This window comes from Eschrichtius robustus, chromosome 9 (genome assembly GCF_028021215.1).
Source record: "Eschrichtius robustus isolate mEscRob2 chromosome 9, mEscRob2.pri, whole genome shotgun sequence".
Taxonomy (NCBI): Eukaryota; Metazoa; Chordata; class Mammalia; order Artiodactyla; family Eschrichtiidae; genus Eschrichtius; species Eschrichtius robustus.
This window is the reverse complement of record NC_090832.1, coordinates 60692053-60718002: the sequence shown is the minus strand read 5'-3', so window position 1 is coordinate 60718002 and position 25950 is coordinate 60692053.

Below are 25950 nucleotides of genomic sequence, written 5' to 3'. Positions count from 1 at the left end.
AAAGATCCACACGCTTCTGACTGCAGCCTGCCAAACTGTTCTGTCTACCCCCATGGTCCCCATCCCCACCACGTGCTTGGACTTTGAGCAGCTAGGAAAACTTCAAGTGTTTTCTATTTTCTTTTCCTTTGCCTGCCTTTGCTTCTCTTCAGTCCACTGTACGACAGCAGCTCAGGAACCTGTCATTCATTCTCCAGAGATCTACAGCCTGGGAAGGTTGTGCTGTGATGGGCCACGACACTTCTGTGCTGGCAGAATGGCTATGTTCCAGCCCTCGCTTTGAATGATCCTATCTCGCCAGTTAGTGTAAAGTGTTGCCCATTTCTGGGCCAGTGAGTTCAGGAGCAAGGTTCTAATGAAGGCCTGCTAGGGCCGTGGAACTCTACGTAGGGACCATCCCTGTCCTCTGACCACTACTAAATCAACAACTGTTCCTGGGGTTAAATGCATGTCAAAAGAAAGTGGATCATTCGTGTGGTCTGTGCGTTCAAAAGCCAATGGATTTCATCTCTAAATCTTCCATATTACTAATAAGGTAAAATATGTTTTACTGAGTGATCCAGGAATAACCAAAATGACTACTGCATTGGTGGTCAATTTAGTTGAAGATAATTAAATTTATATTATTTATTCTTTAAGATATAGGACTGAAGTCCAAGCCAAAACTGATGAGTTGATGCTCATATTCATAGCTAAAAAATTTAAAAATGAATAACTCAACAACTTTAAGAGACTCTCCTAATGATTTTACTGACCACTTAGGGTAGAGCCTAAACACCCAGGTTTCACAATGGATTATCTCGTCCAGCTCCTGTCTTCAGACAGGCGAAGAATTTCTACCCCGTTTTATGCCAGGCAACAAAGTTCAAGGGCTGTGACTTGAGAAGAAGAAGCTGGAGAATGTAGATACGCAGCTTCATAATTCACCCCTACCTCTGCTCTACCTCAACACTCCATGCGCTTTATCCTAACACTGGTGGACGAGGAGAATTAGGGGAAATTTAAAAATTCAGTAAAAAGAAGAAAATGTCTCTAAACCTGGTGTTGATGTCTCTAAGTGATTATAAATACCTGAGCAAATGCTGATAGTAAAAATATGAATGCTTTCATTTCCAGAGTGGAGGGTAAGTGAAATTTAACTCATGAAAGTAATAATACACTTTTATTAAGACATTATGTTTCTGGAACATGTTTTAGATATATTATTTGTTATATGATATTATAGCTTATATCTTAAAGATATTTATTTTATTAAGTAAATAAAATTTTGCTCTCTCCAAAATAATATTAATTTTAATTTTTAGCTGAGAACACTGTGATTGACTGTGCTTCATTATTTTTGAAAATCTTGTTTAATTTTTTTATACAACAAACATATATTTCTCACAATCCTGGGAAGTCCAAGATCAAGGTGCCAGCAGACATGGTGTGTGATGAGAGCCCACTTCTTGATTTTATGTAGAAGGTTGTGTTCGCATGGTAGAGAATCTTGTTTAATATTTTTGATACAGCAACTGTAAAGTCTGATTTTAAGTTGTTTATCTTCTTACTTTCATTTTATTTCATTACATAAATGACCTCTATGCCATGTCTATAGGGCCTATAAAAACAATGTAAAATTTACACTCAGGGTGAGGTTCATTGTGCCTATATATACACGTTTCAAACTTTTCTGATAATATGAAAACATATTGACCAATTTCTTATTATATATGTTTAGGTTGTCATTTTTATATCAGTGTGGCTGAAAAGAGTGCCATATAAGGGGTCCAGGTGTCAGATCTATCAGAGAAGACCAATAAGTAGTGCAGGAGTGAGAGAAAGGGAGAAAGAGAGGGAGAGAGAGAGAAGGAGAGAGAGAGAGCTGGGAAGAGGGAAAGGGAGAACACTTCTGCTAGTCCCCAGGGACCAGGGCTCCCACCCTTCTCTCAGGGCGTCATCTACTGTGCACGCCAGGCCCAGGAGCAGCTGCACTCTCTGTGTTAGGAGAGTGTTAGTTAAATATTATGAATTTATTGACACAAACAGCATATAGAGAGAGTTTTAGTGTTTTCTTCCCATACATTCCAATTTGGAGCCTCTGTGCTTTAGCACATCTTCACTTTGTTTTCTCTTATCTTGACTATTTCCGGTTTACTTACGTATTATCTCTCTTACCTCCATTAGACTGTGAACTCTGTGAGGACAGGATTCTTGATTACCTTATTTAGCGCCTCATCCCTGCAGCCTATAGCAGTACGTAGCACATAGCTGGTGTTCAGTGAATATTTGTTGAGGGCATAAAGGCATAGATGAGTGAATTTGCCAACATGGTCAGGAATGAGTTACCATGGGACTTCTGCCCTTCCCTCTTCGCCCCTCTTTTGCCTGACTCTATCCTTTGGGCATCATCACCGTTAACTGTTGCTGGGTTCTGTGACTTCTCCTGGATTCTGCCACAGCTACCAACTACCTCATCTCACCCACACATTGCCAGTACCCCCTTCCCCCATGTTAGTCATTTAAAAGGCATCACTTCTGCTATGTCTGCTCTCTCCTGCTCAGCCACATGCGTCTGATAAACTGGGGTCCTTAACATGGTTAAATTGTCCCACTTGCCATTCAGAAGTGGGTGAGCAGTATCTAATAATACTAAATATAATAATAGTAGTATACTACTATTATTAATAGTAGTAATAAGAGTAGCCACTTATTAGGTTGGATTTTTATTTATATAGACCACATCTAATTCTTACAGCATTATACCCATTTCACATGAGGTTAAATGACTGGCCCAGAGTCACACTGTTAACAATTAACTAAGCAGAAATTCAAGCCCACGTCCTTAGGCTTCAATGTCTACATTCTTTTCACCACAGGAGACAACCATCACCAAAGCAGTACTGCCTACATCTCAGGGATTTATAGAGGTTTTGTTGATAGTTTCAAGGTTTTCCCACCACTTAATGATACAGCAAGGGTCTGTGAGTAATTCTGCTGGAAATATTGCTCACCTCTAGTCAGAGGATCAAGTTTATCTACTCCTTTCTTTCTTTATATGGTTCTTTCTCAGGAGAGGTCTCCTTGCTTTCAAATTTCTGTAAGCCTACCTCATTAGTGAGACTTCTGGAGGGCAGAGCCTATGTCTTTGTTCTCCCTATTCCTAGAGACAGTATCAAGTATATCCTATTGTAGGGATTCATCAAGCACTTTTTTAATTTATGAATTAATTGAATTGAATTGAAGGATTAGTTGTGTACACACAGGTAGCAAGATTAAGTAATGCAAAGAGTACTGATCAGAAAGATCTCTTTAATAGAAGTTCAGTGCCTTTTAACCATAATCTTGAGCAAGTTACTTAACCTTTCTGATTCTTTGTTATCACCTACAATCTCCTAGGATAGTTGTGAAGATCAAATGCCCAAATCTCAGTGCTTTTTAGAGAATGTGTTAAGTCCGAAGTAGGGAAGAAAATGGAGCTGTGTAAAGCAAGAGTGGCTGAAAGAACTGACCTTGGGCAGACTCATCTTCCCTGCTAATTGGTTTATTTTCCTTAACCGCCAATGATTTTGATCCACCACCACCCCCAGTCTGTCCAGCCAGTCAGCTCCCCCAAGCATCTTGTCTCCTCCCTATCTCTCACACCAAAAGACCAAGTTTTGATATTTCCAACTTTTAATATCTATCATATCAATAAATTGGTCTCCTCTCTGTTCCCTCTGGCTTGGCTTTATTCCAGTCTCCATCACCTCTCTTCTGGTCAACTGCAGTAGCCTCCTGGGCTTCCTGCTTCTAGCTAGGCTTTCAAAACCAAACCAAACAAAGCAAAACTTTCTCTCCTCAAATGTTACTAGTGTGGAGAGTCCAAATCTACTGGATTTTCTGGGGTAGTACTGATTTTAAAAGTCATCTCCATATATCTGTAGAATGTCCTTGGAGAAAATTTTTTATTTTCTAATTTTATTTTTTTCATAGAAAACAAATTCCTATGTTGGGCCATATGCCCCTGTTTTTAATTCAGAAGGCATGGTCACCATATCCTGGAATTGCCTTGTGCCCAGGAAAAGGGAAAAAAAGTCTCTTCCTCCCTCTTCTAGTTCAAAATGAGTTACGCCCAGCTCAGACCTCAGACTTCAGGCTAATACTTACAGTAGTATAGCTGAGGAGCATTATGCTTTCACTAGGCTTACGTGGACCAGGCTTTAAATCAAACAGTGATTTATAACATTGATTCTTTGGAAAAGGGCATTTGGGTCCCACACGACAATCTAACAAATGCATTTTGGTAAAACAATCCATTTGTAAGTTGGACGCTGCCTTTATTACGAAGAAAATAGTAAATCAAGAATTCTCATCCCTAACTTCAGCATTGCTAGAAAGGAGAGAATTGTGCACTAATTGTTTAATTGATGAGCAGAAAAGAAAAACTTTATTTCAAGCAAAGCTTTCAAATCATTTCCTGTGAGTCTGTTTCAGCTGTCTGCCTAAGAAAATTCTGGAAATCTTTTTTTCTACATTTTCTTTTCCTTTCCTTCACCAACACTCAGTAAGATTTCATTCTAGGCCTGAGAATATTATTTGCTTTTCAGTAGACTCTGGTGGTACTAAAGCATTACTCATTTCGCTGCTTTATTTTCTTGAGGCACAGAGCAAACATGCAGTAAGTGATAGCTCTGTTCAAACGCTACTGTATAAAACAAGTGAGCAAGACTCATGGCTCCTATCTCATCATGGAGAAATGGAATGATTTCAAGAACAGCACAAGCCAATGCATTAAATGAAGGGATTTTTATCTCTTGAAAAATTTCACCATAATTCCTCCAAAATATTTTAGAACAGTTTATTGTGTTTTATGGTAACACCTTCAAACTAGGAGCTCTTTCTCCTTGATTTTTTTTTTTTTAAATGGGAATTATTTATTTATTTATTTATTTATTTATTTTTGGCTGTGTTGGGTCTTCGTTTCTGTGCGAGGGCTTTCTCTAGTTGCGGCGAGCGGGGGCCACTCTTCATCGCGGTGCGCGGGCCTCTCACTATCGATCGCAGCCTCTCTTGTTGCGGAGCACAGGCTCCAGACGCGCAGGCTGAGTAATTGTGGCTCACGGGCCTAGTCGCTCCGCGGCATGTGGGATCTTCCCAGACCAGGGCTCGAACCCGTGTCCCCTGCATTGGCAGGCAGATTCTCAGCCACTGCGCCACCAGGGAAGCCCTCCTTGATTTTAATGAGAGAGGGAGGTTACTGTTTACATGATTATGTACTGAGGTTATTAAATTTTATAAGATCTTCTTTGTTCTGTTGTTTGGTTTTCCTTTTTAAGATTACATTAACGAATCAGGTTTTGCCGAGAAACTACTTACAGTTTTTACCAAATGCTTCCCTTGAGGAAAACAGTGATTTTCTTCACTACTGCAAATACCAAGAATAGTATGGTTTTCTCTAGATGAGTGAAACTAGAGAATTCTCTCTCTGAGAGCATAAAGCAAACTGATTAAGCCAAAGAAGTGTTATAATCCCTACGAGAAGGCCACATCCTTTACTTTTTAAACATTCCCAGCAAAAATCAAGGAGATCTCATAGGAAATCACACCATGCTCCATCATCATATCTAAGCTATTTGCAAGCCCTAAGCAGGTCAGCATAATTTACACTTGCTAACCATGTAAACACATATGAGACCCCTAATTACTGTGAGTAACCTAGCATGCTCTCCCTTTTTTAAATAATAAAAAGTAGGTTAATAAAAAGGTAAGTCTCTTTTGTTAAATTGATTAAATATATTTGTATATATGTTACTTTTCAATCTGTCATAACAGCGACCTCAGATACAATCCATTTTTAAGCATTTATGTTTAAAACATGGTACCCATTCACCTATTTTGATAAACATTCTCAATGTTCAAAATGCATGAAACACATTGCCAGATTCAATTATAAGAATTTACTTAATGTTACTGAAGGATCCCTATAGCAAAGAGATAAGACTTGAGCTCCAGTGAAAGACTGCCTGGGTTCAAACCACAGCTCTCCCACAGATGGGAGACAGACACTGACCTCTTTATAAACCCCTGGTTTTTCATCTGTAAAATGAGAATGAAAACTGTCCCTGCCCTGTATGGTTGTTGGGATGATTAATACACTTAGAAGAGCTCAGGGTCTTGCATGTGGGAATACACCCTGATATTGTCTTAAAGTAGTAACATTCATCTTGGGGTTTTGGGCATTCTATTTGATACTTTTTCCAAAAATAAAACAAAATGTAAAATAGTAGCCTATCTTTATGTGTGACTGAAGAAGTTACAGTTTTAGCTCTTGACTCTGATGAGAACAGGAAATTCTGCATTCTGCTTTTCAGTTTTAACAACTCAATTTTTAGTAAACAATTGATACTTGAAGTATACAAGCTTTTCCTGCTCTGAAGTTAATCTGTGCTAACTATATCCGTAATTTTGTTTCCACTATTCACAAGCAAATAAGAACAGGAATGTATATCAAAGGACAAATATAAAAGAAGAAAATAAAATTCTTGTACAGTATATTTCACCTACTCTGGCAAATTGACACTATTTAATAATGTTTATCCAGTGAAATTAATTTGAATCCTTGAGTCATGCCTTATATATGAGATAATAAATTTCATTGAAAATTTTGAAAATACACATTTTTCCAGACTCCTGATTTGCATCTATCTGTTCTTTATAGGAACAAATGGTCTAGCAACCACTACTGAGGTTGGCTGTCCTCAGACTAACTCAGTGATGCTGTCTCACATTTCTGAGTTTAGCAGTCTGGAGACATATGGGGAACGTGTGAGCTGGTCAGCAATCAGCAGAGCTTGATTCAGTCGCAGAATATCAATTAAGAGAGAGAGTAGGCTAATGTTCCTTCCACTAGAGAAATGACTGGAATATTATGTCTCCCTTTGCCTACCCAGTGACAGCTGACTTGTGCCCATAAACTTTGGTGCACGGACCTATGAGTTTACCTACTTCAATCAGCTTTATTTTCATTAATATGCCCGAGCTGTGACTTTGCAAGAATATTCCCCGAGGGTATTCGTATTTGGGGTGATCTAATATACACACTGATATTGGCACACTCTGTAACACAATCTTGAAATCGCCACACACGATTCACGAAAAGCAGTGTGGCTTTGCCCTACAGATGATCCTACTGTCCAGTGGCTTTGAGTGCTGAGCGTTTTCTTGTTCATGACAGCAAAGAACACCTACCCTCTCAAATGCCTGGAATTTGTGTAAAAAGATAGAATGAGATGGAAGAAAGAGAGAGAGCGAGAAAGAGAGTGTGTGCACAGAGAGCTTATCCCTGTTTACATTTTCATCCTGTGCCTACTGGATTGATCCCCTACTACATGTCACCTCACCAGGCTGACAGCAATTCTAGCAGAGAGACACAGGGTAAGAGGGACTTTGATTCATCCCCTCCCCCTAAGTCCCTGCCTGTCATTGTCTGCTCCTGAGTAAGCAAAGTGAACATGGTCAGAGAGGTCTGGGGCTGCTGGAGCTGTGTTTTCCAATCTCAGGGGCGGCCACCTTCTCATCAACAAATCCATGCAGGCATTCTCTGCATTATGCCGTTTTTCACTCACAAGTTTTGTTCTTCACTAGAGAAGCACTTAGCCCAAATAAGACAATTCACTGTGGAATTGTGTGTGTGTGTGTGTGTGTGTGTAGATAGACTGAGTGAAAGATTGAAAATTTAGAGGTTTATTTTAAGCCTCCATCCCTATTTTTAAAATGCTAATTCCTCCCCCCTTAGTTCTTCCAAAAATTGCTCTGCGATGTGATCACAAATACTCATGTGCATAAATTCCCATTATCATAATAGGAGCACTGCAGTGAGGCTTCTTCTGAAAATAAATTACTCTGTAGAATATATTAGGAGAACTAAACCCAAACAAGCTAAATTGTGTGTTCTCCCATCCTGTAAGTTAAGCATTTGAAGATACAAAACCAATTGCATTTTTCATTTTACATGTATTTTGTTTTCTTTTTTTATTTGCATCTTATCTGGTTCATCTACTCTCTCTTTTTTTTTTTAAGAAATAGAAGACATGTCAATTATTAAATTTCTTATTTTCTTTCAGTAGTCTTAATCGTTCTTTTAGCTGCCCCTCTCTTTTCAACTCATTGTAGTCCGTGTCAATATCCATGGCTGACTTCAAACACATGAATATGTATGTTCTCAAAGGGAGGAGAGGCACCCACTAGGGCAGCGGGCAGTCTAAAGGCAGAGAACAGGCTGAAAGTGTGTGCTCTTGTTCTGATATTGCATAACCTTGAGTTCGTCAGCAACTTGGTTTTCTCTCTCCTCATTTCTAAAATAGGGACAAACAGACCAACTCTCCTACCAATTTTCCAAGGATGGTGTAGTTACACAGATTATATAACCTATAGGAAAAGACTTTTAACTTTAGGAGAAGCATCGTTGAATTCAAGGTGATTCAAATTAATGATTCTCATCTTCGAATTTCTGGTAAATATTTGTTAGCAACTTTTGGATATGTTTGTAGGTTAGTTTAAAATTTTTAACTACTGGGGAAGTGAATACATTTGACCTGTATTCAAAAGAGCTAGGGTTTCAATGCCTGCATTACATAGGGTTTTACCCTTAGAGATGAAGGTTGCTGAGAATGTTAAAATCACCTTTAAAATGACTCAGAGGTGTCTCTGCCTCTCTTGCTCCCAGTGGTAACCACCACTGTCACATATTCAAGGGGAGACACTGGTTAATTAAGAACTAACTTGATGACATCTGGACTAATTTTAAAATATTTAAAATTTTACTTGATGCATTTTAAAAACTGAGCTCTGAGGGGTTTTCTTTTAAATTCAATGTGAGCTTGAGTTTGTGAGTCAAATGGATACATTAAAATATCTTTAAGTTAAGTTTGAAATTTGTTTTAGATTATGCTTGTCATGAAAGGCATAAACCAGCCCACCTGCTTTGTGAATATATCAGACAAATGTTGTTCATCATCCTATGCATTTTATCTTCGATGGGCCCGGCTCCACTCAGCTTTTCACTGATTTATAAGAGAGATCCACACAGGTAAGAGTTGATACTTGGCCAAGTAGAGAGGTTCATAAGAATTTTTCAGATGCATGTGTTCCTTTTTGCATGTCTTCTTTTCCACTTTTGTCTATCAGGAATGGTAATTTTTTACATCAATTCCAGCATATTGCTTGTGCCACTTTCATGTCTTGGCTGGCTACAAAGTACGTGTATGCCAGACTTTTCAATGACACACAGGAAAAAAGCAAACTCCCTCAAGCCAAGCGGAAAAGGATTTAAAACTCAGCGTGCATCCCCGTTAGGGGAAAGGGAGACTATTGCAGAAACAAAGAGTGAAGAGAAAATTCTATCCTTGGAAGCTTCACAACGACACAACCACAGCTTTTCATGTAATAGCTCAAATGTTCCCACTACAGCCATTAACAATGTAATGAAACAAATCACTTGCTATCCGTCACAATTATGATCGATGGAATCCAACTGGTCTAACTTGGGAGAAAAAAATCACATCTCAAAGTGGATTCATTTTAGAAAATAGTGAAGTTTAGCAGGGAGGGATGACACTTATTTCCCATAAACAATATCAGCAGGCATTTCATCTATCTAAACCAATAGATTACTGTTTTGATATATCTTTCCTCTGCAATTTTCCCTTTTTATTTTATTAGGCCTAGTGGAAGATTTCTGGCTGCCTGTGTGAACAAGAGAACTAGTTTAGGACCACACAGAAAGTAATATTGAGATAAATACAGCAAAACTGTGTTAGAATTGCTCATTCTTTATTCTGCAGGTAACTACTCTTGCTTTTTTTGGGTTTTCATTTTTTCTGATTGGGTTTCTCTATTCCTACCACCTTCAGAAGTCCCTTTAATCGGGGTACGAGTTGCTACCCTATGTAGGTGATAATAACAAAGACCTATATTTAGAGTAGATAATGTACTATATTATACAAGGTATGTGGCCAGTGGCTTTATGCTATACTTCAGAAGTCAGTTCTGTTTTAAAAGTTATGCCTATGAGTTTAAATATCTTCTCCTTTTGAGAGGGAAAGAGATAATGCAGAGGGTGCTGAATTTAAACTGATTCACAGGACAAAATATAATCATAATCATAGATAACATGTACTAAATACCTGTTAGATACCAAATAAGCATGTGTGTATGATCTGAATTCATTCTGCATTCCTGTGGTCTTAGTAGCTCATTTTTTAACCTCATTTTATGGGCTGGGAAGCTGAGGGTTACAAAGGCTAAGCAACTTTCTCAAGAGCAATGAGCTAGTAAATTGGACTGGAATTCGAATATAGGAATGTCTTCCTCAGAGTCCAAGTTCTACCCATTGATGAAAGTTCCTCAAGTTTGAAAATTCTTTCAGACTTAAAAATATACATGCATATCATTAGGCACATAACATTCATTGTAGTAGTGGTACTTATCAATACCACAAAGCTTAAAATTACTGTCACTGTGTAGCGCAATGGGCACCAATGTATTCATCAGTAAGTTCATAATGGTCACTGAAATCCCATAGGCAGGACCTACTTATAGTGTGATCAAGCAGATAATCCAGAATTGTATTTATATTAGTATTGAAATGAAGATATAAAAACATAAACTGAAAAAAACATTGTAGTAAAGTGCAACCCCTGAGAATATGATCTACAACCCCAACTGGAGAAACTGTGCCCTCCATCACACTGACACAGAGCAAGCTCAGGGCTGAGTACTATGGCTGCATTTTGGGAAGTGGGAGGTGAAAATGTGCTGATTCTTCTAAACAGAGGCATTCTGTTTTCCTAAGAGGCATACATTATGTAAAAACATTTCATCACTGACTCCTGAGTTAAATAGCTGCCATCACAACCTTGAGGAAAGTGGGCCTCTATCTAAAGGGATATGAGTGGGCACAAAACTCCAAGCCTGAAGGTATCTTCCCCTCTGTTTATCTCCCTCTTAGACAGCAGACATTCTGAGAAAGGCATGAACTGTAGAAGATGACTGGTACAGAAAGAACAAGAAAAAATAAAAATAAATAAATGCTTGAGACGCAGATAAATTTAAATTTAAATTTCATTCCTGGGCAGTGAAAAGCTAGTGGATGCATGCAATAGGGGAGGGAAGTCAAAGAGTACAGAGTTGGGTCAAAGAGACTATTTTGAAGTAACACCTTGGGTTGATTGGAAAAGTGAGATGAAGCAAGGCCTGGAGAACTCTTAGAGGACAGGAAATGTGGCTTTCCTAAAAAGGTGAGCATTTATTAGGACCCAATTTGGGTCCTAATAAATATTAATAAATGGGATAAATAAAGAGGTGTCAAGGCCCCAAATGAAGAAATGACTAAACTCTGAATAATGATTTGGTGCTAGAAATGGCTGATACTTAGCACATTTGGGGTACTCCAAAAATAATGATTAAATAATAACCAGAAGGATATAGTTAATTAGCTTTCTCTCAGGAGAAATGATGTTTTAGAAGTGTTTAAGGAAAGTTTTGTGCTGGAAAGGGAAGAACTTAAAAGAATGATGACTATTCCTTAGTGAAGCCAGGAGATCATTAGTGCAATAAAGCTAAGGGTGGGCACAGAGATTGAAATGAGGTTCTATATCCCAACCTGTGAATGAGGAAATACCTGTCTAAAAAAAAGAAAAGCTCAACCTATTGCTTAAACATTTAGAAAAATGTTTAAGAAAAAAAGAATTATTCTCATTAAAGACCAAGTTACTGAGTAAAGGACTTTGTGATGCTTGCTTTTATATGTTCACTTAACTGGACTAAGGGATGCCCAGATAGCTGGTAAAACATTATTTCTGGGTATCTCTGTGAGGGTGTTTCCAGAAGAGATCCCCATTTGAATCTGTAAACTAAGAAGATCACCTTCACCAATGCGGGTGGGCATTATTCAATCTGTTCAGGGCCTGAAAAAAGAGAACAAAAAGGCGGGGGAAGGGTGAATTTGCTCTCTCGGCTTGAGCTGGGACACCCATCTTCTCCTGCCCTTGGAAGTCGGTGCTTCTGGTTTTTGGATTTTCACACTTGGACCAGAATTTACAGCATCAGTTCCCTTGGTTCTCAGACCTCTGGACTCAGAACAAATTATACTGCTAGGCTTCCTGGGCCTTTACCTGGCACAAAGCAGATTGTGGGACTTCTTGACCTCCATAATCATGTGAAACAATTCCTATGATAAATCTCCTTTTATGTATATCTACATATATCTTATTGGTTCTGTTTCTTTGGAGAACCCTAACTAGTACTGACTCCACCTCAGCTCCTGTCCATTTCATCTTTCTGGTATTGTTTTTCTAGCATATTTTGTTTTCTAATTCAAGTCTGACTATAAAGACTAGAAAGGATTTACCAAGTTGAAGATAGAAATGACAGATTGTACAGTAACTTGAAAGCGAAAGAGATAAACAGACATCAGAAACAAACAAAAACATGTTTTCCATAGTACAGAGGAGGACTAAAGAGTTACACAGCTCATTCTGAAAATGGAATATGGAAGTTAGGCCAATTGTTTAAATCACTAATTCTCCAAAAACTCAGTTCAGGTGGACATATATAGAATAAGAAAACAAAAGATGAAACAAAAACAAAACAGTGGTTTATATTCATGCTAGATCACCAATGTGTTTCAAATTTTCTGAGCTCCCCAAATTGAGTTGGCAACTGCCTGTTTTGTGCTCAAATCCGTATTTTCAGTCTTCTTTTATTATGGTACATTTTTCACATTAGTTTGTTTATGTTTTAGTTATGCCCATTATACCGTGAGCTTTTTGAGGGCACTAACCATATCTTATTCATGTTTAGCCTATCCTGGGAAATAGTTGGCTCAATAATTGTTTGTTGAAATTAATTGAACCAAATTAAAATGATAGCACAGGTTTAAAATATTAACTAATCCCAACTGGTTGCTCCATGTTACCCACACGACTTAATTATGATTCTTCTATAGCCTTCCTACTCAGGGTGATTCACAGAACCAACAGCAATGGCAACACCTAGGAGCTCGTTAGCAATAGACTCAATTCTCAGGCCCCACCCCACACCTACTGAATCAGAATCTGCATTTTAACAAGATCCCCATATGATTCATCTGTACATTTGAAGTTTGAGAAGCATTGATTCATCTATATTAGGTCAGTTTTCATGTATCCATTTTTCAATAAGCATTTATTGTGTCTACTATGTGCAGAGAATGGTTCAAGGCACTGAGGATAAAATGAAAAACAATAGGTACAGATCTTATAAAGTTTGTATTTCTAGCAGCAAAGACATGGTAAAAACTCTTTTACAATGAATTATTTAATTAGAATATAATGATCGCTCTGTTGGAGAAGTGTAGGAGCTATGAGAGATCTGGGGAATGAGGGAAGGTTTTGCTGAGAAACTGAGGTTTGAACTAAGATCTTAAGAATGAGTAAGAGTTAGCTAGGGAAAAGCCCGTGGATAGAAGAAGGGCTTCTAGGAGAGGGGATAGCAAATGTGAAGACTGTAGGACAGAAAGATGTGTGGCATTTTGGAGGAACTTAAAATAGCCAATGTGATTGTAGTTCAGAGAGTGAGACAGACAGTGGAAATAGATGAGACACAGCTAGGATACATCATTCAAGACCTTGAAGATAATGCTGAAGAACTGATTTTGATCCTAAGAGCATTGAAAAGCTATTGAAAAGTGTTAAGCAGCATATTAATATGATAAAAGTACATTTAAAAAACTCTCTGGCTACAGTATAGAAAATAGAAGAAATTCAAGGTTGAATGCAAGGAGGCTGTTCTAGTTATCTATTGCTCCTAACAAACTACCTCCAAAACTTAGTGATTTAATGCAACTCTTTTATTTTTCACATATTTTATGGGTCAGGAATTTGGGAAGGATTCAGCTGGGTAGTTCTCTGATTCATGTGGTGCCAGTTTAGGCATCTGGGGCTGGAAGATCTGCCTCGAAAATCAAATGTCTGCTGCCTTGGTTCGTTCTCTCTCTTTCTTTCTTCCCTCCCTCCCTCCCTTCCTCTCTCCCCTTACCCCTTTCCTCTCTCTCTCTCTCTCTTCCTTCCCTCACCTCTCTCTCCCTCCAAGACATCTTATCCTCCAGTGTCTCTGACCATGGATTAGGCTTCTAATATCATGGTAGTCTCAAGGTTCCAAGAGCAAATACTACAAAAACAAGAAGTACAAGAAGCCAGCCCAGATTCACGGGGAGGAGATTTAGAACACAATCCCCATTCCCCTGCCATGGGTGAAGAAGAATTTTGAACCAGCTTTAATTTACCATAGAGAGGAAGTTGACAATTATGAGAATAACATGATTTTTGTCATCTCATCAAAGTCTATTTTCTAATTTGGAGGTAAGTCTCATGTCAAAATAAGTCAGATATGTCCAGCCCCTGATACTTGGGATATGGGCATATTTCCTAGTCTTAGCCAATCAAATATTCTCAAACAGAAGTGTGACTTTGAAGGAAGAGACCTTGGCTTTGATATCTGTAGTCTTACTTCCCATGGTTTCTGTTGATATGCTAAAACCACTTTTCCAGCATTCAACCATCAGTTACCTACCCAATATTAAGGCTACATTAATTTTCTAAGTAAGTCACCCAGAGTTGGTTTCTGTTGCCTGAAATACAGAATTCTGATAATTGGAATAGTTCAAGTAAGAGTTAATGGTAATCTCCACTCAGTGGTGGGGCTGGAAAGAGAAAGAACTTAGCAGAATCAAACAATGGTAAGGAGATCAAATAAATTGTGTTGGATGAAATATGAGATGAGGGAAAAGATTGCCAGCTTATATATATGGCTGACTGCTATTTGCTGAGATGTGAAACGTTGGAAGAGGGTGACATTTTAGGGATTCTTGAATGTTTTAAGTTTTCAATATGCTGATTTTGAAATACCTCCGAGAGACTTAAATTGACATATTGTATAGGTAATTTTATATATCATTTATAGTTCTTATATGTGGTCTGGACTAGAAATAGAAATATGGTAATAATCAGCTTATAGATGTTAAGAAAAAGCCATGTGTATGGATGAGTGACTCTGCAATGAAAAGAAACAACTTCTCCCTCTGTATCTATTTTCTGGTCAGTAGACTTTTATTTGAACAGAGGATATTTCTGTACAACCTTGTCTTTGAGGTTCTCTCCAGAAAGATTCTGCATTATTGCTTTGATGGAGTCCATTATGAGAGGGTCAGTTATCAGAGTCAAAGGGGCTCTTTTCAGAGACTCCCAAGACCTATCATCCTTAAGGTAACAAGAGACATACAGAGCTTAGGGCTGAAGTGAGTGCCCACTCTTCAAATTTTGGCTCCCTAGGTTCCAAACAGCACTGTGCCCAGCATCCAACAAAGACACTTGTGGAAACTCCACTTGAAATTTTTGAAATTCCTAATGAAGAGCCTGATAAGTATAGGGACTTCCCTGGTGGGGCAGTGGTTAAGAATCCACCTGCCAATGCAGGGAACACGGGTTTGAGCCCTGGCCCGGGAAGATCCCACATGCCGCAGAGCAACTAAGCCCATGTGCCACAACTACTGAGCCTGCGCTCTAGAGCCCATGAGCCACAGCTACTGAGCCTGCGTGCCACAACTGCTGAAGCCCGCGCACCTAGAGCCCATGCTCCTCAAGAGAAGCCACCACAAGGAGAAGCCTGCACACCGCAGCAAAGAGTAGCCCCCACTTGCCGCAACTAGAGTAAGCCTACGCACAGCAACGAAGACCCAACACAGACAAAAATAAAAATAAATAAATAATTAAATTTATTTTTTAAAACAGAGTCTGATAAGTATAAAATGGTCAACTATCTTCTAATGATTCATGACAAATCTCAAATTTTTAGAGAACTGATTACCTCTGAAAGAAAGTACATAAATAAATAAATAAATAAGGTACGTCTATTACATTTAGAAAATATCAGTAGAAGGTCTGCCTCATTCCATAGAATGGCTACCATGCATCCAAGGCATGGAGCTCAGCCTTGCATATTAAGTACTTGATATTTTTGCCCCAAGTGAGGAGGCTCCAAGGACTAATTCATGGTAACCAAATTCAAGCATGATAGAGAAATCCTAATTTATACATTTGTACTGAGTTGCAAATAGACATGTTGACTGGTGTACAATCCTCTCTCCTGTAGAAAGCTCTCTTTGAGCAACCAAATCACTAACCAAAATTTGCTTGATGAATAGAGGGGATATTTTCCAAAATTTGTTTGATGGGACACAAATTTTAAGTCATGTTAATGAGTGTTATGTCCTCCCTTATCTCCAAAAAAAAGGGTTTGGTGATTAAGCAAATTTGAAAAACTAAACAAGTGAGAATGAATCATCCCAAAACTCAGTGGTTTAATAACACTTGATTATTTCTCACAGTTTCTGTGTGTCAGGAATTCAGAAAAGGCCTGGCTGGGCAAAGCTTGGGATTTCTCATGCAGTTGCCATGCTATCAGTATAATGGTTGGCACTGGAGGAGTGAAGAGCTCAAGCAGCTGGGTGCTGGCCAGTCATTTCTCTCTCTCACTGTAGCCTCCGAGTTCTCCATGTGATCTTCCTATGAGGGCTGGTTTGGACTTCCTCACAGTATGGCAGCCGCATGGCATTTGAACCTCATACATGGAAGCTCAGGGTTTTAACATAGGTAGTTCACCAAATAGGGTGGAAATTGCATCACCTTTTCTGACCTAGCCTTGGAAGTCATGCAGCTTCACATCCACTGCCTTTTGTTGTTCACAAGCAAATCATAAGCCTGCGCAGATTTAAGGATGGGAACAAAGGCCTCACGTTTCAATGGAAGGGGTGTCGAGGTCACATTTCAGAATAGCACTTGGAATGTGAGATAATGTTGTGGCCATCTTTGAAAATATAATGTGCTACACTAGCTGTGTAACAGTGTTCATGTAACTGAACATCTCAGAGTCTCAGACACCTCACATTAGAAGAGGAGAACAAAAAGAAATAAAGAGAAGGAAACTTCCGGATTTGGGCCTCTACAAATCCATCATAACAAAAGAACAGCTATTAAATACATGTATCAATCAAATTTGACATAAATATCATTCCTTCTTTGACTCCAATCTGTATTTCACCTTTCTGTTCTTATATTATTAAGCATTTTGAACATCTGTTTCTCATTTTTCATGACTTTAAATTCCATCTACAGCCAGCCCTCCATATCCTCAGGTTCCACATCTGTGAATTCAGTCGAACTCGGATCAAAAAATTTTTTTTTAATTCCAGAAATTTCCTAAAAACAAAACTTGAATTTACTGCGCACATTTACATTGTATTAGGTATTATAAGTAATCTAGAGATGATTCAAAGTATACGGGAGGATGTGTGTAAGTTATATGCAAATACTAAGCCATTTTTAATAAGGGATTTAAGCATCCTCGGATTTTGGTATCTTCAGGGGGTCGCGGAAACAATCCCCCACAGATACAGAGGGACAACTGTATATGACAGCAACTCTCAATTACTATCTCAAGCCCCAACCTCCATCCCACACGCCAGACTCACAGATTGAACTGCCTGTCCAAAACTAAGCTCCTGATATTACCCCATGTGAAGGGTTAAGATCTTCCTACAATAAAGAATTGCAGGGCTTAGGTCTACACTGTTTCCTTTCTTGATAAATTTGAACTGTAGAATGTAGTTGTTTCAGACTTTCTTGCTCTTCGGCCAGTGGTTCCGAAAGTGTCATCTCCAGACCAATCTCTCTTTCATCCCCCTTTTTTGTGACCAACCTAAAGCTTATAAACTATAAAACCTCTTCTAATTGCTAGTAGGCAGAGCAGAATCCCATTCGTGTGCTTCTCATGTTGCAACAGAAAGAAAAGCTTTCTCTTTTCACCTGTTTTCTGGTAGGACCCTTGACGTCTCAAATTTGCTATACTCTCAGTCTTCTCTGTCTCAGCTGGCGACAACTCCACCTTTCTAGTATTCTTGATGCTTCTTTCTCTCACATCCCAAATCAAATCCACCAGGGAATTCTGTTTGCTCTGCCTTCAAAACAGATCCAGACTCCACCACCATCACCTTGTCCAGCCGCTGTAACCTCCACCTGGATGGCTGCCTAGACTACTCTCAACATAGCAACCCAAGGGGTCCTTTCCTAGATAAATTGGACTATGATTCAAACCCTGTTAATACCCCCCATTTTTCTTAGAGTAAAAGGCAAAGTCTTTACTAAAGAATACAAGGTGGTACATGACCCACCTCTGCCCCTTATCTCTGACCTATTCTCCTACTTTTCTCCTCGCTCTCTGCTCCAGACACACTAGCCACCTTGCTGTTCCTCCAATGTTACCTGCCTGCCGTAGGGGAGAATGGAAACAGCCTGAGGGCTTTGAGTGTCTGATGCAGAGGACACAGAGGGACTGCGTGAGATGGGAGAGGAGTTGGAACCCTAATGGAAGAGAGCACTGAAGGACTACTGCAAAGAGTCAGAGAGAGGCTTGAAGCAGGTCACATCCCAGTCATTTCCCCCAGGGCTGTATTGGTCAGGCAGGGAAATAGGATGATCTTTCTGTTTTGCCCACTTCCTGAGGATTTGTTTTTATTTTGCTATTGTGTAAACACATCAGGCTTTGCTTAAACAACAAAGATGTTTTTGAGAGCTCTGTCCAATGAGCATCACAAGTAAGTATTCGTTTGATGGTCAATTATAAGCCATTGACCACCAGAGGAGTGAGAGTTTATTGTATTGAAGGAATACAGGTGTAGAGGGCTCTGCATCCTGGGGGAGTTAGAGAATCTTCATTCTCTACATTTGGAATTGGATGCGTTGAGAATACAAAGATTAGGGCACTAATCTGCAGTTTGAAAGAGCAGAAGCAAATAAAGGCTTTGATCAGTGCCAGAGCTGAAGAGCAGAACTACAGCCTTCCCGCACCCTTTGATTTGGAAAGAGTCGCCTTTCACAGCAGGGTTCAAAGCCCGGATCTTTACTCTTGGAATCTGTTTCTTGCTGTGAGCGTGAGCACTCCTGGCACTTTGTTTCCAAAAGGATTCACTTAGACTTCAGATGGTAGTGAGTGTCTCTCTCTCCTTCCCTCTGCCCCCCACGACCCCATCCACCCAAAGACAAAATTTCAAGTAACATTCAGTTCAGTTTTACTTTATATTCCAAGAGGGAAAAACTTGACTCTGTTGACACAGCCTACCATCTTTTTCCCCTTTCCACCTGTGTGATATATTTACTAAAGGAAGGAATTAAATATATACCTTTATAACCTTATTTTTACCCCTTCAGGTCTAGGAGTCTGTGAAACTTGTCTCTTCAAAACCACAGCTGCAAAAGCTGGTTCCCTACGGCTTATAGCTCTAGGAAAATGTACCGTTTCTAACCAGGACTCTGAATTGTTTAACAGTGTGTAGCAGATTTTCATGGGAACCCACTGGGTGCTAGATGTGATGTTAGTCATAAGTACTGAAAATATAAATGTTCATAGTCTGGTGGGGAAGTCAAATACATAAACCATTGATGAACCATAGGAAAGTATGAGAGATGCTTGGGAAGCAGGGGTACCCAAGGAGCCCAGAAGGGAGGCAGGAGGGGAAGGAGCCCTAGAATAGGAAGTGCCTCAACTGTGGTGAAGAAAGCAGGAAGCACAGAGAGGGCTTGTCAGGTCACTAAGTTAATGCATCATTTCATAACAGGTTTCTGGCGGGTTTCTGTTACAAGCCCTCAGAGCCTTTTGATTCTAAAAGGATCCACTCAGACCTAAGAAGATAATTAATCTAATTTTCTGAAAAAATAAAATAAAAACAGATAGATTTTTAAAATATGTTGGAGCTGGAGCTCTGGGGTTTATACATTCGTTTCTTTGTTGTCCTTAAGGAAAGGAAAGTAGGTGGGGTTTCTGCCGAGCTGTCAGCCCACTGGTTACCTTAGGATCTATAAACTGTACTTTGAATCATGAATACACTTATTTTTTTTGTAAATAAGTGATAACGAAAAGGGAAATATGTGCTTTGTATCCTCCATACTTGGCGCAGAGCTGGTGGGTTTTCAGTCCTCTGCTTTGTTGAATGAATGACTGCCTTGTGGCACTCTGAGCATTTGTCTGAGCATTTGTTTCTTCCTGGTCAAGAACATTCCTTCATTAATACTGCCTTCCCTCAAACACACACACACACACACACACACACAGAGTCAATTTAGAAACTTATATATTAAGTTTTGTTCTCTAATTGTTTCATCTGTAAATTTCTTGTCCCTCTAATGAGATTAAGCTTCTGGAAGTCAGGAACCAAGTCTCACCTATATTCTCATATTCCCAAAGCACCTTGATAAGGTGGTAATGTAGGCCTTATTAACTTCATACTGTCAACAAAAAGGATTAACCTTTCATCCCATCAACAGATCTCTCAGCAAGTATTCCCTCCATGTGGGCACATTCCCCCATGCCCACCTGTACACACACACACACACACACACACACACACACACACACACACACACACACACACACACACACACACACACACACACTACTCGCATGCATCACTCAAGTCTTCAGCTTCTGCTTGAACAGCCCTAGCCTGCAGGAAATGGCCAAAATATGCACTCACATATTTCCCCCCTAAACTCCCCTGCCATATTATTATAAAACTGCTTAACTGGCTTATAAAATCAGGTATTTTTAAGTGTGTTTTGACAACATCCCTGGTGAAGTTAGTAGAGTCTTACTTTACCCATGGAACTTTGGAGTCAGAGAAGTTCAGAGACTTAATCAGGACACTGCATAATAATAGTTGAAGGCTGCTAGAAAGAGTTCACACCATTGCACTACCTGTTTATTATTATTTCCTTATTGTCAAGTTTCTTATATTTTTTGAACACCCTCATACTTTTTTAATATTTTAAAATCCAACATTTGACTATGAAATATCATTTCATATGAAGAAAACTACAGAATAATTTATTTTGGACACGTTATGTCTGACTACATTTTGAAAACCGTAAAGTAGTATACAAATGTACAGTATTATGTTTCCAGGGAAGTTTGGCATCCTTAGTAAAGTCTGTGAATAAGAATTGATTGAAGCAGAACCCTTTAAATGTTATCCTTCATTTTCAGTGATATATATATGAAGCTATAATTGATAGGAACTACCTGTAAAGTTGTAGGTGATATGCTGACAATAAATCACAGGGTAAAATGTTCTGGTCTACAAAAAGCTGAAATATTGTAGCTATAAATTATACACGAATATATAATTCATGAACTAGTAGCCATATGCGTTTATACAAAATAATTCTTCGGTAAGAACTTTGTTTTGGATTGATTGTATTAGTGAATTAAGAATTATAAAAAATTAAAATAGCACTCCTCCTGCCGTGATTCAGTTTTAAATTAGTAAAATAAAATGTAGTTTTCAACTAGTTAAAACAAATGAATGAAATATCTTTTATTCAGAGACCCCCTGAATTGATTCTGGTGATGAGTGCTATACCTCTGTATTTTATATCTTGTTATTGCATACTATTATTTATATTACCAGAATTTCCTTATTTTAAGGCGAGAAATAATCTGATGGTTTAAAGAGAGAATTAGCATGACAAAAATCAGAAGCACTATTTTATAACCCTATTGTGATGGAAATAGTTTAAGGTGTCTTTCTCCTGGCCTGGAGTCATTGGGGTAGGGAGGAAGGGTCATGTCTTTGTCAGAAGAATCCAGCTCATGTTTCCCTGCAGTTACACAACCCCAGAGAAGGGTCTTGAGAAGATGCCTGGCCCCCAACCAGGCACAGTTTTCAGAATGGCCAAGGAAACAGAACATTTTGCAAACAGTTTCACTGCATTAAAATTAATTTAGCAAAAGCACATGTATTCCTCTGTGTATGTCCATTCTGGGGGCTGATTCTATCTTTGGGGTGATGTAAGGTCACCACCACTCTATGTGAAGGTACAAACTGAATCTCAGGGTAGAATGGAGACTGCCCTCCTCATCCTTGTTATCCAACCAGGTAACCAATGTCATTTGTTACTTCACTGGAACCACATAACCCTTTTACTCAGAAAAGAAAACAATGGGGGAATCTAAGCTTACAAGGGTGATCGACAGGTAACCCTGTCTCTGCACCAGGCATGTCTGAAGGCTATGCAGGCACATTCTAGTCCTGCAGAGAACCTCATCTAGATAACCCATGGTTGAAGTGGGAGGATGGTGAGAGTGCTTTTTTGTTATCCCTGAATGATCTTTTTCCCTTTCATATAAAAAAATCAGCCTTGGAAGTCCAGGTGATGTCACGTTCTCTTGTTTTGTTTTTCCTTTGTGGTCAAAGTCACACAGTCCATTCACCCAGCCACCTCATCCTAGCTCTCCCGTTACTCAGAGGGGAGAAACTACATGACGTAATAATAATCATCCCTGATGCTTCGCAGTGTTAGTAGGCTAAAAGACACCCTCCCCACTGTGGGTGAGAACAGGAAAGAATGGGGAGGTTAAGGGGATGAAGACATTTGTCTTGACCACTGGAAATTACTTGAGTCCTCCCAGAGTAAAGTGTCATTTTTTTTTTCCAAATAAGTGCACTGGGATTCTGTCAGTGTTCCACAGACATCCAGCCAATATTTTCTTGGACAGAGAGCACTAATTTTCGAATAGTCACCGTATCAGTGACTTTACCCAAAACTCCTTTGGGGAGCTCTTCCTGATTCATTGGTATTCATCCTTTCTAACACAGTACATTCCCCACATTCCTCTCCTAGACAGACAAAGGCCTGCAGACTTGATATCTGAGGCTTCCAGATTATTCTCTAGGAAGGCACTTGCCTCCTGGAGAGTCAGTGGGAGATCTCACCCCACCCCCCAAAGGCCAGAGTGTCATTGAGTCTGTACCTTTAAGGCAAGTCACTCATTATCCTTTCTTTCTGTTTGCTTTTTCTCTCAATCTGTCTCCTCTGTGAGGGTGAAGATGGGGTTTCTTTCTGACCCTACATGGTTGATGATAACTAATTTAAATCATGGATTTTATTATCATTATCCTAGATTTACATGAATCATCTCCCCTTCCTAACAGTTTTCCATGGTGAATTGCATGTTCTTAATAGCCACAGGTTTGGCTGTAAGAGCCTATCGTACAGAGGCAGTGATCATATCATTACACAATGATATATACAGGGAGCAAGCACTTTCTACAGTCCTTCAGCTTTGTTGATCTCTTACTCCCAAATCTTGTACAAGATCTCAATCCCTGACTGAAACTCAGGACACCTTACCCAGGTGTAACAGTGTTCAGTGTTATGATAAACTGCCAGAGCTGCCAGCCACAGAGGGTCTTGAGGTTTTTCTCTTTGGTTTAGCTGGATCTTGAGTCAGGTCTTCCCAATCTGTTCCTTTGCCACTAATCGTAAGACACAGGTCAGTTGGCAGCTGGAGTTCCTTCTAAATATCAAGACAGAAATTGTAAAACTAGCGGTTTCTTTCCACGTGGTCTGATCTAGATGGATATTTGCGGGCTCTCCTGCCTCTCCTGCCCCTGCACAAGGTTACCCAGCAGATTTACCAAAGTTCTCTTAGCCTCATAACTTTAAACTTTTGATTCCTGCCATTTAGATTTCTTTCCAAAGGCACAATTCTCCAAATTTCTCCCTTGATCAGAATGGATCTGTAAACCAAGAAGAAATTTAACCTCTACACCTGTGCCACACTCAGCAATTTGGCATATGTGTATGCGTAAGGATAAGAATCACCAATCTCTTGTGCAGATGTTGGTATTGTCTTTAAAATCTGTGGAACTCCCAGCCTCCATGAGAAAGACCTGATTGAAATGTTACAGTGCAGGTGGGAAGCTTCAGAGCTTGGGATGCTGGTGGGGATTTGAGCCACTGGCTTCTTGTTGCCATCTGATCAGTCCTGAACTCCACACCAGTTTCCCAAGCCACCTCCACTATTCCCATTTTGCCCCCTGACATTAGGGAGGAATCCTGCAAGTGTCTCACAGTGTGCCGGCATACAGTGCCTCTCTACACCGGTAGGCAGATGGGGTATGGTGCTTCATGCACAGAGGAGGGGAGACGAGGAGGCAGGAGACGTCCCCAACTCCCTTCATCCTCATAAAAGAAAAGCTTATAAATTCCCAATTCCAACCATTTATGAGGCAGTGGGCAATTACTAGCCTCTGTAGAGTTACTGCTGGCTTATTTATTAAGGAAGAAATCTAAACTGAGATACCATTCTATTTCTTCCTGATTATTGATAGCCTTAGCTCTCTCTTCTTTCAGTCAGAATTTATTGTGACAACAGGGAGATTCCCGGAGGGCACACATGACTCTCAAGCTTTCTAAGGCTGGCTAGCTGAGCCTGGCCCTTCATGAGCTACTGCCAGAACTTATTTTGGTCTTTGCTGATTTGTCTAATCTCAACTAACCTATGTTACAAATTTCTCTAGGCTTAATGTAAAGTTGGAAGTTCTTTTATACTCTTTCTGCCTGGAGATCAAGATATTGGGATATGCTTCTTCAGTGATTTCCACTCTGAATGTCTATTCTAGAATCAACAGCCTGCCTTGTCTAGGAGCCACCCTTTTAAATGTGTACTGTTCTACATTTTCCAATGCTTGCCTGCATTTTAAGTCGCTGAAGTATTCTATTCTGGTAACATGACCTGTATTTGTCAGGGTTCTCCAGAGAAACAAAAGCAATATGAGATAGATAGATAGATAGATAGAGAGATAGATAGATAGATAGAAAAGTTTTATATGGGAATTGGCTTACACAGTTATGGAGACCAAGAAGTTCCCATAGTCTGCCATCTGCAAGCTGGAGAAGCAGGAAAGCAGATAATATAATTCAGTCGAAGTTCAAAGGCCTGAGAACTGGGGGACCGCTGCTGTAAGTTCCAGAGTCCGAAGGCCTAAGAACCAGGAGCTTCGATGTCAGAAGGAAAGAGAAAATGGACATCCCAGCTCAAGAAGAGAGAGAGAATTCTCCCTTCCCTTTGCCTATTTTGTTCCATTCAGACCTCCCAAGGGATTGGGTGATGTCTACCCACATTAGTGAGGGCAGATCTCTTTACTCAGTCTACTGAATCAAGTGCTAATCAGATACACCCTCACAGAAACATCCCCAAATAATGTCTTACCAGCTATCTGGGCATCCCTTAGGCCAGTCAAGTTGACACATAAAATTAATCATCATGTTACCCTAGTGGGTTCAATCCATAGTTCCCTTGGCACCTGATCTGTTTTGTCCCCCAAATTCTAATCTTTGAGCATCATGTAGCATCACTTATTCTACTGCTCTCCTCACAGCCAGATCTCTTTCTGGCTGGGATTTCTCCACCAGTGCCACCACACTGTTCCCGGGTCTTTTATCTTTATCTGTCAAAAATCCACTATTTAAAAAAAAAAAAAAATCCCATGGAATTTATCACTCTTTATGGGTTTTCCTTCTCAATATCTCCTGTAGAACACTAACTGGAATATTTTGAAGAAACTCACATAATAAAGCATCATTCCATTTTTAAAATTTACGTTCACTTGGCGGCTCTTCTATGATTACATTTGTCGCCATATGATTTTTCTCCCAAGAAGGGAATATTGCTAATACCATAAGTGTTTACACTGGAACTTTTCTCCTTCCATGGCTCATTCTGCTAACACCGAAAATGACACAGTGTGCTACTAGCTCATTTCTGTAGTGTACTTTTTTGGGAGAATAGCTGACAGTGCTACTGTCCAAAATTCAATAGTCTTGAAACTTAGCCTTCACAAATGTAACTACGTCATCCCATCCTGCTATAACTGAAAGGGATATAGACCCAATCTTCTATCAGAAAGGGGGGAGAAATAGCTGTATTTATAGCCAAATGCTGTGAAAGGCAAAAGGAGGCTGCAAAATATTTCTTTACTGATTCCACTGAGTTTTTATCTGGACACTCCACTTTGAATGGAGACGCTGAATTCCCTGTCTACCTCGCTGCTTTCCT